The sequence below is a fragment of the Coffea arabica genome, chromosome 2c (assembly GCF_036785885.1).
Source record: "Coffea arabica cultivar ET-39 chromosome 2c, Coffea Arabica ET-39 HiFi, whole genome shotgun sequence".
In the NCBI taxonomy this organism is placed as follows: Eukaryota; Viridiplantae; Streptophyta; class Magnoliopsida; order Gentianales; family Rubiaceae; genus Coffea; species Coffea arabica.
The window spans coordinates 32,639,609-32,654,361 of NC_092312.1; positions in this window are offsets into that span (position 1 = coordinate 32,639,609).

Sequence of the window (14,753 nt, forward strand, 5' to 3'; positions counted from 1 at the left end):
AAAGACCCCTATTTATAACTGTAGTAAGAGGTAGAGGTTAAAAACATATATACCACTCTACTTGTCTTGCAAGACGTGCAGTCATATTAGAACTGTGTTAGTTAAATATTATCTCTTCATTTTATATTTATTAATAAAGAGATAAGTAATTCCTCAATTGGCCAAACTCATGGGGACACGTGACATGGCATCATTTGACTGGACAAACTATTGCAGTATATAAGAAATATACTTGGATTAAACAACTCTAAATATTATCCCTTTAATAAGAAATAAATATTTAGATATTTATCCAATAGACATGTGACATGATATGATTTGATTGGTGGATATATCCCTACAATTTGAATTGATTTGGAACACCTCAACTTGACACGTGGCGAAATATAATTGGCCATTTAATAACCAATCTTTCCAGGTGTACATGGCATATGGCAATATCCAATTGGATAAAATAAGCCATAAAATAATTTATAGGCCAATGGTAATTTTTAGAATTTAATTAAAATTCCATTGTCTACAAATGCCCCATCGAAACTTGTTCGTGAATAAAATTAAAGCGGGATTTGAGTGAACGAGTTTCAACATTTTTCCTTCAATTTGATTCGTATGCCGTTGGAGTTCTAAAGAAAACGGACTAAAACTTGAAGTTTTGCAAACCAAATGTCCATAGCTTCTGAATGGATATAAGATGGCCATGCATAGTACTTTCACCACCGCTAAACATTAAATGAATGCGTGGCTTGGTGGGGGCCAACAGTTTCAATTTCCAAGACCAAAACCTTTCCATGCAGTATCTATACCGTGGCCATACTACAAGTACCATGAAATAACTATCCCGTAGCCATATTCCATGCAATAGGTTGATAAAGCCAACGATTTCAATTTCCAATACGTTTCTTTAATGGCCCACTAATTACAAGTCTTTTCCTATATCGACTATGATTGCTCAATTCCAAATTGAATTGGGATTCTTTGCCCAGCAAATAACTTAGCCAGCTATTACCACCGTAGTCCACGAGACCTTTTTTACAAGCCGGCTTCGGATCTGTAAAGTTGTTCCAAAAAGAAGTCAACCTTCTTCCAAACTCATATGGAAAATGACTTACTTTTAGTGAGAGCAACCCTTCCACTATATATATGGCCAAGCCGAGGCCACAGTTCCTTGGACAAATTTGATTTCTCTTTTCTCTAGCCGTATTGTCATTGCTGCTAGTCTCGGTCATCGGTACCGCTGTTAAATTGGTGTCTCTTGCTAGTGCTCCTCAACAACATCGCCCTTTTCCTCCGTCTTGCCTACCAGGTACTTAAGACTTTCCTTTTACTTACAATAATATTTGATTGTTAGAAGAGACTTAGGTCTAGGTAGTTCCTTGGGTGCCATGAATATGATTATTGTCCGAAACTTGCATGTCTACTGGGCACGTATTTTAGACTTGTATAATTGCATCGACTCGCATCACAAGATAGCCTGGCCATTTGATTCATCTATTAGGACAATACCAAATATGATATTTAAGACCCTTTTTTTTTTGCTCATCTATTAGGATAATACCAAATATGATATTTGAGCAAAAATATTTTCCCTTCTTTTTGCTAGAATTCCGACCTTAATTGTTTTTTTTTTCTTTTTGCACTAGTCTATGTCAATATCTCAACTTTACTAACTTGCTCTCTTGTAGACAACCCACCTCGTGCTTGAAAAAGAGCTTGAAACAATTTTGGGGATTTGAAGAAAGCAATCAATTAGGTAATTTAATTACCAAAATTTTGTAAGAAGTTCCCTTCATCGTCTAATACTTTCTTTTACAAAATTTCAGCAAACATGCAAATTAAGGACTACGCCACGCCATTGCCACATATTTCATTGACGGACGAATGGGGTGGACCTCAATCAAAGAGCTTGTCACTACATGTTCATCAACCAGCAATCGGCCCGTTCGCTGAATCTTTCATACCCCTTAAAGGATGCTTTCATATCGAAGATTGGACTAGCAAGTGGACTAAGGAAGTGGTGGCACCCTCGACTTTCTTCACTACATCGAGGGAAGAAGAAGTGATTGTATTAAACTCGTCACTTCACAATGGAGACCCAGAAATAGCCAAATTCACGCTTCCGTTCGTATGATTTAATATTGACAAAACTACATGGAAGATTCTTTCGTCCTTCTTTGGTGAGGCATGCTTCACCTCTTATTATTGGGAGTGGGTCGAGGACATTCTTGGAAGATATAAAGAAGTACTCACACGTGCTGACATATTTGAAGCCGTCTACGCGTCGAGATTCTCCTACGACCGTTGCGAAAATATATTGCGAGCTTTCTTCAAGTATTGGTGTCCCTCGACAAATACACTTCACACGCCCGTTGGGGAATTGTCCATCATACTTTGGGACCTTTATCGACTTGGCGGCCTTTCAATCGATGGCTCGTTCTTTGATGAAGTTGTTCCTTCGGTGCAGGAGCTCCTCACTGGTGACAAAAAAGGGAAGCCACTTCTCCCTGAGAGTTGCAGGCATCTCTTTTCGACTTACAACCACCTTTGGACGAATAACCAAGGAGTGTGGATGAAAGACTGGATCCATTTCTAGTTCAAAAGAGATGCTAGGTATAGAGCCCCTCCGAACAGGGCGAATAGAAGAAAGACCACATCTAAACTGAAAATGACTTACAATCCTTCTGGAAACGTAGAGCCTCACGATCTTGCTGATACGAAGGATTTCAACGTCCCTTTTGACACACTGGATATCCCAGAGTATTTAAGAAAGAAAACCTATATTGCGACACTCATAGCGTGTTGGATTTGCAAGTTCCTTTTGCCAAGTAAAAAGGTCGATCGCATTCGCCCAAGTGTTTTCAAGGTTGCATGCTTAATGGTCACAGGGAAAATATTTTACCTTGCAATTCCAGTTCTTGCGAGCATATATTATGGGTTGAGAGAGATCGTCCACACCCCTAACCTTGGAGAATGCGAGATAACTTTTCCAATCCATTACGTCTATGCTTGGATTGGCCAATATTTTGACGTATATTATGAGAATAACCAAGTGAGTAGCCACCATGTGCACATGACGAGATTTAGCGGTGAGAAGATGGCAATATTTTACGGTAAATCAGAAGCTGAAGAAATGCTCAAAGAAGTGAATCCTTTAATGCTTCCCAAACTGTGCTGGACTGAGAATGAAGAAAAGGTGTTGATCGACGATGGATCCTTATCATCAAGATTCAGGAGTTACTTTATTAGTCAACGCTCTTGCCACCTGACTCTACGTGAGGACAATACTTTCATTATTGAAAAATATAATTCTTGTAGGTTTAGTAGACAATTTGGCTTCTGTCAGGACATCCCAAACAATTTGAAAGAGATCACTCACACTTATACTTTGGGTGAGACTATTCAACTATGGGATTCCTCAGTTCGAACGCAGACGCGATCTCGCATGACTATACCTATGCATAGGAAACATCTGTTGATTACAAAAGACTATGATGCCAGGTGGTCAATTCGGTCAAATAGTGTCTCTTCCACTTCCTTTAAATTCACGATTAAGATCTCCCAGCAGCCATCAAAGAAGGGCAAGGTTACTTTTATCAATGAACCGATACATCACAATGGAGCTACAGAGACTGGAACAGGTCTTATTGCATCTACCTTGCAGGAAAACAAAATGACGGGCACTCACCTGAAAGTGTTGTCACAAAAAATAAACTTTCAAAGAATTCTCAACTGGCCCTCAAAGAGACGAATCTAGCAACTCCAATAAAGAAAGCGCCATCCACAATTCCAAAATCTTTAACCATGACTTCCATGAGAGAAGACGTCGAAATTGAAATGTTGGATGATTACGACTCTATCAAGGCTATTGAAAAGGAAGGGGCTCAAGCCTAGGGCACCAGTTCTGCCCAAGGAGAAACCCATTCATTGGCAAGCGGCAGTAGCAGTCAAGACCGTCATTGGAACCGATCAAAGAAGAGGACATCTTCTGATTTGGAAGAGATTTCCTTTTCACCACCGTCGGTTGGAGTATCGCCACTTAAGGTAATCATCTCTCCATTTTTATTTATTTATTTTTGTAACCTCTTTTTTTCCTCTCTTTTTTTTCATCCCCTCCTTTTATTTAACTCTCGTAACATTTTTTCCCTCAATCCCGATTTCTTGAATTTCACCAAGAAAATGTCGGTACCAATTCACCAATTGAACTTGAAAATGATACTACAATTTCAAACAAGAAAAGTGACGAAGTCGTTATCAGCATTCCAAAACAGCTTGCCCCCAGTGGAGGTACCTCGTCAATGCATAAGAAGGAGCTGATTAGTTCGTATGAAATCCGAAAAAGACCTAAGGTAGCATTGGTTTCAGAATTTCATGGTCAAAAATTGATCCAGGTGCATCGAAGAAAGTACTTGCAGAGTTTGTGGATGGATTTTTGTGGACAGATTCTTGACACTCCAATTGAGCAGATCTCTTCTTTAAAAGAGTGTGCAGAAGAAATCATTGAGGAAATCACAAGAACGGATCCCACCAATGATCTCCCTTTAAAAGACCACTTGATAGAATTGTTTGTCAAGGCGGAGGCATATGATGTTTTGGTATCTTCATCGTGGGAAAGGATGAGCAAAGAAACACATGCAAAAATTCTTTCCAAAGCGACCGTCCAACTCGGGAGAGTTAAGGCAAAGGAAGAAGAACTAACTTGTCATCGGCAAAGTCTTGAAGAAAAGTTGCAATCCATTGAAGACAGGAAGAAGGTTTTGCAACAGGAACTTATCAATTTGGAGAAACAAGACCTGGAAATCAGCTCAACTATCGATCAAAAGTATGAAACTTTCAAAGAGATTCAGACCGAAATAACCCAAATACATGATGAGCTCTCTTCTATTGAAAATACCAACATCTTGACTGATGACGCAGTGAAGGAACTCGAAGACATGAAGTCTGCACTTGAATCATATAAAATAGCTGTAGTGAAATACAAATTTGATATTTAGACTTTCCACCATATCCTTCTTTTTCCTAAATTTTTTTTATCATTTTTTTCATGTAATGAGTTTTTTTTAATAATAAAATGCTTTTCATTTCTTATCTCTTGTTTTTTTTCTAAGAGAAGAGAACTTTTAAATTCAGCATTTTATTTCAAAGAAAAAGAGAAGATTTTTTTTTTTTTTGCAAAGAAAGAGGGTTTGGTTTAGGAGATGTAACTGAATTTAGAAATTACCCTCTAACCTGTCTACGTATCCCCAGAGGGAATCAAATCACACGTAATTTCTGCCGTTCACATTTTAATCTTATGCGGGTCAGGAGTATCTATTTGTTTACCACCCTAGACTTGGTGGAGTGTTTCAGCAGTTTAACCATATACTACACTATTAGTGGTTGCCATCCACAGTTTTAGCTCATGCGAGTCAGGAGCACCATGCAGTTTCGATTACGCATAGTACCTTTTTAGGTATTTGCCGTTGATGGGACCAACCCTTAATCCATCCTCAACAACCAATTTATATGAACCATTCGTATACACCTCTCGAATAACATACGGACCATCCCACTTAGGTGTAAACTTCCTTTGTCTATCATGAGTGAAAATGATCAGTCTTCGAACAGCGAGTACTAACTCTCCAATTTGAAAAGAGCGAGGTCGAATGTTCTTATTGAATGCTTTTGAAAGGCAAGTTTGATAGCACTCAATCCGTTGTTAAGTTTCTAATCTCTTTTCGTCGAGTGCTTCTAACTCCTCGAGGCGAAGACGAACATTATCTTCTTTACTGAGCTCTTCCTGGATCGCAATTCTTAGTGAAGGTATTTGACACTCCAGTGGAAGAACAACTTCAACATCGTAAACAAGCGCGTACGGGGTTGCTTGCGTGGGAGTTCAAAAAGTAGTTCGATTTATCCATAATTTTCTTCAACAGATTGCATAATGTCTTGTTGAATGTTTCAGCGAGTCCATTTGCAGTAGCATAGTACATGGAAGAATTGTATTGTTTGAAATGAAACTTTTCGCAAAATTTATTCATTACTACATTGCAAAAAGGCTTACCATTATCAGTGATAATATAGCATGGAACTCTATACCGATAAATAATGTGCAAACGAATGAAATCCATTACATTCTCCTTTTTGACCTCTCTTAGAAGAACTGCTTCAACCCACTTTGAGAAGTAATCTGTTGCTGCCAAAATAAAAATGTGCCCGCCAGAAGATTTTGGAAGTGGTCTAACTATATCCAAACCCCATGCATCGAACGGCCAAGAAACCACAGTTGTGTGCAACGATTCAGGAGGTTGATGAATGAAATTGTCATGGAATTGACAAACTTGATATTTTCTAGCAAAGTCGATGCAGTTCTTCACCATCGTTGGCCAGCAGTATCCCATTATTTTATGCGAAAGTGTAACTTCGGACCAGATTGATGAGCACCACATATCCCAGAGTGAACCTCTTCCATTACTTGCATGGCTTCATCTTCTCCAAGATATCGTAGCAACACTCCATCAAATGATTTTCGGTAAAGCGTCCCTTTATAGTAAATGAAACGTGGCACTCGACGACGTATATCGACCCCTTTTTTGGGATCTTCTGGTAACTTTTCATGATTAAAGTAGTCAATGATGAGGTGACACCAATCCTCCTTTTCAATCTCATGGACGAAAATATGATAAGTATTTTCTCCTCCACCGTTATTTTCTTCATCAAACTTCGGAGGTATAACCCAATTTTGACATATTGAAATTTGATTTTGATGAGAAAGTAGAGTGATCATGGACGCCAACCTAGCCAAAGAGTCAGCTTGTTGGTTGAAATTCCTAAGAATATGTTCTATAGTGACATTGTCTAAATATCCCATGAGTTATCTTGCATACTTATAATATGGGATCAATTCAGGTTTTTTGACATCATAAATGCCAAGAAGTTGATATACCACTAATTTTGAATCACCATAGACTCTAAGATGCAACTGCTTCATGTCTATAGCTGTTTCAAGATCGAGAGTTAATGTCTGATATTCGACCACATTATTTGAACACCGACGTGTTAAAGTGAAGGAGTACGACAATATATCTGCTTCAGGAGTATAAAAGACAACTCTCGCACTAGCTCCATCACAGTGAGCAGTTCCATCAAACTACATCGACCACGGAGATTCGATCATGAACACTTCTTCATCGGGGAGTTCATCAGTCAACTCCTACTCAGCAGGCATGGGATGATCGGCTAGAAAGTCTACCAATATTTGTCCTTTGATAGCCTTTACAGGTACATAAATAATTTCGAATTGTTGAAACTGAACGTACCATCTAGCGAGCAGGTCAGACAGTACAGGTTTTGCCATGACATACTTAATGGGATTAGACTTGGATATGAGTCGAACAGTGTGTACTTGAAAATAATGTTTCAACTTCTGAATGGCAAATATAAACGCCAAACACAATTTTTCAATGGGTAAGTAATTCAACTCATTAGTTGTCATCATCTGACTCAAGTAGTACAACGCGTTTTCCTTACCTTCATCATTTTCTTGAGCAAATAAGGCCCCAACCGATCGCTTTTGCGCGGAAATATAGAGGATCAATGGTTTCCCTGGAATTGGTGCAGCTAATACAGGGGGATTCATAAGATACGTTTTAATGCTTATGAAAGCATTTCTACATGTTTCATTCCACTAGAATGGTACCCCTTTTTTAATCAATCGACTGAAGGGTTGGTATTGTCAGGCCAAATTAGAAATAAATCTCTGGATATAAGCCAACTTCTCTTGAAGACTCTTCAATTCATGAATATTTCGCGATTCAGACATGTTTACAATGGCATCAATTTTAGATCGATCAACCTCTATCTCCCGTTGATGAACGATGAAATCGAGAAACTTGCCAGAAGTGACTCCGAACACGCACTTCAAAGGATTCATCTTCAGTTGGTATCTCCGAAGGCATTGAAAAACTTTTCGAAAGTCTTGAATATGATCTTCTCGCTTCTTTGATTTCACCACAAGATCATCAACGTAGCACTCCACATTTTTATGGAGCATATCATAAAAAATTCTTTGCATTGCCCTTTGATATGTCGCTCCTGCATTTTTCAAGCCAAACAACATTACTTTATAGCAATTAATTCTCTTGGGAGTGCAGAAGGCAGTGAACTCCTCATCTTCAGCTGCCATGCAGATTTGATTATAGCGAGACGATCCATCGAGAAACGATAGTACTTCATATCCTGTTGTAGTATCTACTGTCAATTCCGTGATGGGGAGTAAAAAATTATCTTTGGGGCAAGCCTCATTTAAGTCTCGAAAATCAACATAAATTCGAATTTGTCCATTCTTCTTCCTTACAGGTACGATGCTTGAAATTCATGTTGGATATTTTACTTCTCGTATGAATCGAGATTCAATCAATTTATTTATCTCATTTTCTATCAAAGGAATCAATTCGGGTCGAAAACGTTTTTGAGTTTGCTTGACAGGTTTTGTTCCTCACTTGACGGACAAGTTATGAACAGCGACCTTGGGATCCAAATCAGGCATTTTCGAGTTATTTTAGGCAAAGACATCCCGATATTCGAGCAGAAAATCAACATACTCTTTCTCTTCTTTAGAAGTCATACAAGAACTTATGTAAATTGGGCGAGAGTCGTCACTTATGCCAAGGTTAATCTCTTTTAGTATATCGACTGTATTTTTTACTCATTGTTCAAGTTCAGGGGGAGCATCATCTGCTTTTTCTTCTTCTTCTTCTTCAGGGTCACTAATCGTAATATGATGGCAGGAAGCTATACTTTGTTGATCATGTTCTTCAAAAATGGTTTCAATTCTTACATTACACAAGTCTCCATAGTGCTTGAAGAAATTGGAGATTCACTTTCTTGGTCCGTTCTTCTTTATTGGAGTAAAACTTTCTTTCTTGCCAACTTGGTACTCTTTTTTTTGTAACCTAGTCTCTCGTAGACAGGCGGTTTCAAATTTTTCGATTGCGGACCAAGCCTATCAAATATAGAAGTACGCTTTGACTTATTCCCTAATCTATCGAAAACTGACCTCTTTCGGCTCGTGACTTCCATTTCTTCGTTCACATAGTTACAACATACCCTTTTGGTCATTATGCACACAGGAGAGGGCGGTTGATAACCAAGACCCATTGATGAACTTTCAATGTTATAACCTCTTTCTTTGAACATTTTTTGCGTAAGCGTTAATCCGTGAGTCTTCTCGCCAGTTATTTCTGGAAGGAGTTTGCCCAACGCATTCTTCCCACTTGAATTATAACCCGCATTAACAAGAAGTCTATACAAGTTTGGATCAAAACTTTCTTGAATCCGATTAGTTGGTAGTGAGTAATGTTTCACTGCCGGTTCTTTTTTGGGACAGACAAACTCTTGCAAGCTCTCACTTTTAACAGACTCTATTTTGGTGAGTGGAACATTTAATGTGTCATTTCTGATAAAAGAAGATTGATTTTCTTCTCTCTTTGATCTTGAAATATAACACAAAATGGATACTTTGGAATCTTGACTTTCTTTCCTTGCTGACTCTTTTCCTTTTGCTTCTTTTTGAAGATAAAATTTGGCGCCGGTAAAGTGAGTCTCGGCCTCCGTGAAAGATTTATTATCGACAGTAACTTTTCTAACTATACCATCTCGACAATATTTGAAACATTGATGAAGAGTAGACGGTATAATTTCATTCTTATGAATCCACGGTCTTCACAAGAGCATGTTATAAGAGGTTCTGGCGTCAACAATATGAACTAACGCACTCGAACACAACTCACCAATGAGCAATTCAAGCCTTATGAGGCAAATCGCTCTTTGCCCCTCTTGGTTGAATCCTTAGATCATGAGGCGGCTCTGGGAGAATTCATCACTTGATATTCCTAGTTCTTTCATAGCACGTACGGATATGATATTGACAGTAGATCCCCCATCAATAAGTATCCGATTCATCTTCTGTTCTCGGGCATATGCACTAACATAATATGAAATAACGCACTCGAACACAACTCACCAATGAGCAATTCAAGCCTTATGGGGCCAATCGCTCTTTGCCTCTCTTGGTTGAATCCTTGGATCATGAGGCGGTTCTGGGAAAGTTCATCGCTTAATATTCCTAGTTCTTTCATAGAACATACGGATATGATATTAATAGCAAATCCCCCATCAATGAGTATCCGATTCATCTTCTGTTTTCAGACATATGCACTAACAAACAAGGGTCGATTGTGGGTTTTGAAATCAACTATTAAATCGTCATCATAAAAAATGATAGCCGTTGCGTAATCCACCGGTGATTTATCATCGACTTTGAGTTTTTTCTCAACTTCAATGCTAATTTGTGCAACTTGAGAATTTTCAGCTTTGACGACATTACAAGAAGTAGAATTATCATCATCGTCACTTAAATACCCCTCGAGTATAAATTCTCTCAGTGTCACAGGCTGTCGAACCTCTTGAAGGAGTAGATGATTTGAAGAGACTAGTGTTATGGCCATTTCTTTTCGTTTCTTTGTTGCATTTTGTTGTTTCATTGTCACTTCAACTTTTGTCGAATGAATGCTTTTCGAAAAGGTGTACTTCCTTATTTTTGGCTTGCAAATCCCTTTTCGAGCGACTAAAGTCCATCTTTCATTGTCATCTTCAATAACATTTTCAATTGAAAATTTTCCAAAGTTCTTAGACAAAGCACTGTTTGATGTGGATAAAACTTCTATTGGGCAACACACAGACCCAAACATTATTGCTGTTTGGTTTGCCGATACTTTATCCTCCTCAAGAAGAATTTTTTCTTGACGGGCTAATTCTATAATTTTGTCTTTAAAGACGAAACATTTAGTGAGAGGGTGGCCAATCAAGTGGTGATAACAGCAATAATTTGGATCATTGACTTGACCGGCTTCCCTCTAGGCGCATCATGTCGGGAAGTCCAAGGAGCTTCTCTTTGAAAAGACGATCAAACATCCCTTGTAAGTCAGACTCAAGGAAAGGGTACTCCTTTTCTTGCATTTCTTTTAAAGTAGGTCTTCTTACTGACCTATTTTGGGAGGAATCTAACTTCTCAGTGGTCTTTCGGCTCACTTTGGTAGCAATCTTCATGGGAGCTGTGTTTATTGCCATGGACTCCTTCTTACTGAATCTTGAAGGAGGATTACCCCTTTTTTATTTTCTTGTCTTTCATTGTTTTGACGAGGTGGCTGCACTTGCAGAACTTGAATAGGAAGCCCATCAATCGCATTGGCCGTGATGCTTAACTCCATATCATGAGCACGAGTAGCTAATTCTTCAAATGTGTTTGGATGTATACCTTGTAGAATGTAATTTAAGCTCCAATGCATTCTTCGGATGCACATTTCTATGGCAGAGGGTTCAGGCAGTCTATCTTTGCAGTTAAGACTCAAACTTCTCCACCTATCGATATAGTTGACCACGGGTTCATCCTTCCATTGGCGAGTATTAGTCAACTCCAACATTTTAACGGTTCTGCTAGTGCTGTAGAAGCGATTTAAGAACTCTTGCTCCAATTGTTCCCAACTGTCGATGGACCCCGGTGTGAGATCAGTGTACCAATCAAATGCGTTGCCCTTCAAGGACCAAACAAATTGTTTGACTAGCAGATCACCATAGGTTCCAACATTATTGCAGGTCTCGATGAAATGGGTCACATGTTGTTTTGAACTGCTTTTTTCATCAAACTGTTAAAACTTAGGTGGTTGATATCCAGCAGGCATTACTAGGTTGTCAATTCTAGCAGTGTAAGGCTTGGAGTAGGTAAAACTTGACTTTGAGTCACCCTCATTTTTGTCTTTAATCATGTCTTTAACAAGTTCCTTCAGTTGTTCTACAAGGATAGTTCCCTCGACGGTCACATATACTTCGTTCACCTTGTCCTTGCCTTTAGATGGGGGAATTTCACGATTTTGGTGCTCCTTAGGGTTCATATGGCTTACTTCAGGAGTATGATCTTTTTGGGTGAGCAGTTGAGCGATATGAGCATCTTGACCCTTGATGTGTTTCATCATGGTTTCCATCATTTTGGACATGTTCGAAACTTGTTCTTCGAGACTTAAAGTGTTTGTCATCATAGCAGGCATTGCAGCAGAAAAAGCAGTAGAATCTTCAATAGAGAACCTCGATTGAAGAATTTCATGCGAAGAGGCTGATCCAGTGCTCGATGAATCATCATCATGCTTAGAAAATTTGGATCCGGATCCAAATTCGAGCATGGTAAGAACCTTCTGAATTGAGGTAGGAACGTCTTTGATCCCCATCGTGGAAGAATAGCTCATCGGTGATGTTGAACCAAAAACGGGAGTTGGCGCCGACGGAGCTTCCATACTACCTTGGGTGGAAGTTCTCGTCATACTCCTTGTCACAGGACCAATAACGCGAGTATTAGTGACAACATGTGCAGTTTTCTAAACAGGTCTGACATTAGTAGGGGTGTGCAAAGTCGAAAAATTTCGATTTCGAGACCGATTTCGAATTGAATTCGGAATTTCGGTAATTCGGAACTGAATTCGGTATTTCCGATTTCGAATTAGTCGAAATCGGGTCGAATTCGAAAATATATTTTTTGAAATCGGAATTACCGAATTCAAATTGGGAAATTCGAAATAGGAATTCGAAAACGGAAATGGTATTTCGATTTCGAATAATAATATTTATATATAATATAATAGTTTTTATTTTTTAACAATACATATATAATATATATTATATAACATAATAAGTTAATAACAATAATATATCTAACAATTGTAATTACAAAAATCCTAATCTGTTAACACTTTTGTATTCTTCCGCCGCCTCTTCCTCATTGTCTCTCACCTTCATTCCTCCGCCACCACCGCCTCCACCGCCTCCACCGCCTGACTCCGTCTCACCTTCAAGCCATCTTCACGCCCTCCTCTGCCTTCCTCCGCCATCATCGTCTCTCACCTTCAAGCCCGACAGACATCTTCACTCTTTATCTTCAAGCCATCGTCAGTCTTCATCTTCAAGGACAAATTGATGTATGCGCCCCCTTTTTGTTCCTGCATCAAACTCTTCCGCCCCCTTTTTTTCTTTTCTGGGTTGCTGGAGCTTGGAGGTGTCGACTGTGTAGGAATCACCTTAAATTAATGCGGTAGCAGCTGCCATGACATCATTTCTTCATATTTCCACTAATTTCTCTGCCTTAAACTTTCCACCCCATGATTGTTTGAGGAAGCAGAGGCTTCTGGGGTTGAAAGTATCGGAGCCCATCACCATTCGCAATCTTTCAAGAAGAAAGATTCGATTGGTATATAAATATTGATTGAAAACAGGAGTTTCCGAGAGGAAATTGACATTTTTTATAGTCAACAGGATTAAAGATGGGACTTTTATCGGAGAAGATGGGTGGAAGAAGAGCAAGAGGGTATTGCTTGTAAGATTCAATGGCCTTGGCAGTGGCGGTGGAGGTTATGGTTGTGGTGAGCAGAAGAGGTTTTTCCGTTTTTGAGCAAGAGAGGAAAAAAAAAAAAAAATTCGGTGAATTCGGAGTTCACCGAATTCCGAAATCAATTCGGTACGAATTTGAAATCGGAATTGACCATTTCGAAATCGAATTCGGTCTGGAAAATTCAAGTCAAAAATTCGAAAAATTCCGATTTCAAACTTCCGATTTACCGATTTCGATTTCGATGCACAGCCCTAGACATTAGTAGCTTTGGAATGAGCAGTCATGGACTTGTTATTTTTTGGTGCTATTAGTGATATATGTAGTTGAATATTTGAGGAGAAGAGATGGAAGGTAGAGATGTCCCACCGAGCGTGCCAAAAATTTGTACGCGATAAAATTTCAAGTCTGCAAAACGACAAGAAAAACACACGACAAATATGTAATATATAAATTTAGAAAAAATATATGAATACAATCTCTGGGGTTTTCTCGAACTTGTAGAGAGTTTCTCTCGATTCTCCTCCCCGAACGCCAATCCAAGGGCTGCGCAGCTTGTTCTTGGATCCACCACCGGTTCTTTCAAATTTTGAGATGGAAGATTTGAAGAACTTGAAAGATATTTTGAAGACTCAAGTCTTGATATATGGGAGACTTAAAGAACTTGAAAACCCAGACCTTTCGTAGTTTGGAGCTTCAATGCTTGAGCTTATGAGATGCCTCTGGATGTCTCTCTGTCCTTGACTTGGTAGAGAGACCCCTATTTATAGCCATAGTAAGAGGTTGAGGTTGAAAACATGTATACCACTCTACTTGTCTTGCAAGACGTGCAGTCATATTAGGACTGTGCCAGTTAAATATTATCTCTTCATTTTATATTTATTAATAAAGAGATAAGTAATTTTTCGATTGGCCAAACTCGTGGGGACACGTGACGTGGCGCCGTTTGACTGGACAAACTATTGCAGTATATAAGAAATATACTTGGATTAAACAACTCTAAATATTATTCCTTTAATAAGAAATAAATATTTAGATATTTATTCAATAGACATGTGACATGATATGATTTGATTGGTGGAGATATCCCTGCAATTTGAATTGATTTGAAATACCTCAACTTGACACGTGGTGAAATATAATTGGTCATTTAATAACCAATTTTTTCAGGTGTACATGGCATATGGCAATATTCAATTGGATAAAATAAGCCATAAAATAATTTATAAGCCAATGATAATTTTTAGAATTTAATTAAAATTCCATTGTCTACAGGGCCACCTCTCTTGGCAAAGAAAGAAAGGTGCTCGTAAGATGCCCTTAACCGCTATCACCGCTTCTGCTTTCC